At 37.1% G+C, this 2,097-nt stretch overlaps 1 non-coding gene across 1 annotated transcript; it reads right to left on the bottom strand.

Annotated features, from left to right (window-relative positions):
- Nucleotides 1–209: 209 nt before the first annotated feature.
- On the bottom strand, nucleotides 210–316 carry LOC131182770 (small nucleolar RNA R71). The gene has a single exon (XR_009151030.1). It is a non-coding gene; the product is annotated as a small nucleolar RNA R71 (small nucleolar RNA).
- Between the last annotated feature and the right edge of the window lie 1,781 nt (nucleotides 317–2,097).

Genomic DNA, 2,097 nt, shown 5'->3' with positions numbered 1-2,097 from the left:
ATGTGCACCTTGCACATTTTCTTGAGATTAGTGACATGTTGAAGATAAATGGAGTGTCAGATGATGCCATCCGGCTGAGATAATTTCCTTTTTCTTTGAAGGATCGTGCTAGGGAGTGGTTACATTCATTACCTCCAGGTTCAATAACTACTTGGGATGAGTTGTCACAAGCGTTCTTGGCTCAATACTTTCCTCCTGGCAAGACTACAAAATTGAGAAATGAATTAACTTCTTTTAGACCAAGGGATGATGAGAGTATCTATGAAGCTTGGAAGAGATACAAGGATCTTCAAAGGAGATGTCCACATCATGGAATCCCTAAATGGATGCTAGTTCAACATTTCTACATTGTTGTTTCTCCAGCAATTAGAAGTATAATTGATGCATCTTCAGGAGGTGATCTTATGGAGAAATCAGAAGATGAAGCTTATTTAGCATTGGATAAAATTGCTTACAACAATTATCAATGGTGCTGTGAAAGAAATGAAATGAAGAGGCCACTAGCTGGTGTATATGAATTAGATGCCATGAGTATGTTCAATACCAAATTTGATGCTTTGACGAGAAAAATGGATAAGTTAAGCATGAAGGTTGACTCATCAATTAGAGGATCTAGTCATACAGAAGATGTTGGTGTAGGAAATATGCATTGTATCAATGATTTTCCTTCCTACGGGCAAGAGTTTGGAAATGAGCAAGTTGATTTTGTTGGGAATTACAATAAAAAACCAGTTGGTAATCCTTTTTCTGCTACATATAATCCATCATGGAGGAACCACCCTAACTTTTCTTAGGGAGGTCGACAAGGGCAGCAACAGAATTATCAACAACCTCCTAATTTCCAACAACAACAGCAGAATTTTTAGCAAAACAGAGTACCACCTGGATTTCCACCACAAAGGAATCAAAATGCACCTATTCCACAACCACCAGTTCAGTTTTCAGAACAAGATTCAATTTTTAAGTCAATGATGGAGAATTTCTTAACTGCTTAACAAAAACAAGGAGAAATGATTCAACAATTAACTTCAAGGATAGACCAGCTTGCCACTCATGACAGGATGTTGGAAAACCAAATAGCTCAACAAGCAAGTTCTTCCAGTAAAGCATAAGGAAAACTTTCAAGTCAACCAGAGAATCCTAGAGAACATTGCAAGGCAGTGATCCTAAGGAGTGGGAAAATTTTGGGAAATGAAAAGAAAGATGAGGTAGAAGAGGAAAAGAAGAAAGAAGATGAAGACAAAAATGAATCTATTTCAAATCATGATGAAGTTAATGAGGAAGCAAACAAAAAGAAGGAAGTTGAAAAAGAAGAAGAGGAAAATGTGCCTCTACCACCATACAAGGCACCATTGCCATATCCTCAGAGGTTTCAGAAAGCAAAGCTAGATAAGCAGTTCAGGAAATTTTTAGAAGTTTTGAAGAAATTATTCATCAACATTCCATTTACAGATGCAATTTCTCAAATGCCCTCTTATGCTAAGTTCCTGAAAGAAATTTTGTCAAACAAGAGGAGATTAGACGATTATGAAACTGTGGCATTAACAGAGGAGTGTAGTGCTCTCTTACAGAATAAACTTCCACCAAAATTAAAGGATCCAGGAAGTTTCTCTATTCCTTGTCACACTGGGGACACTAGTATTGAAAGGCATTGTGTGATCTTGAAGCTAGTGTAAGTTTGATGCCACTCTCCATTTGTGAAAAGCTGAAGGTAATAGATTTGAAGCCCACCACCATTTCTTTGCAACTAGCTGATAGATCCATCAAATATCCAGTGGGAATTTTAGAGAATGTGCCCTTAAAATTTGGAAAATTTTTCATTCCTGTGGATTTTGTGGTTCTTGAAATGGAAGAGGATATTCACATACCTATCATCTTGGGAAGGCCATTTTTAGCCACAGTTGGGGCTATAATTGATGTAAAGAATGGTAGATTAACATTAAAAGTTGGAGAAGAGTAGGTGGAATTTAATTTGAATCAGACTTTGAAGAAACATCATGGAGTTGATCCTTGTTTAAGGGTGGATGTTATTGATGAGATTGTGGAAGCAGAATTTAGGAAAAGATATCCTGAGGACCCTTTGGAGAATTGTTTGGT

The sequence above is a fragment of the Hevea brasiliensis genome, chromosome 8 (assembly GCF_030052815.1).
Source record: "Hevea brasiliensis isolate MT/VB/25A 57/8 chromosome 8, ASM3005281v1, whole genome shotgun sequence".
Classification (NCBI taxonomy): Eukaryota; Viridiplantae; Streptophyta; class Magnoliopsida; order Malpighiales; family Euphorbiaceae; genus Hevea; species Hevea brasiliensis.
The sequence above is the reverse complement of the archived record's forward strand: the minus strand, read 5'-3'. Positions and strand labels throughout refer to the sequence as shown.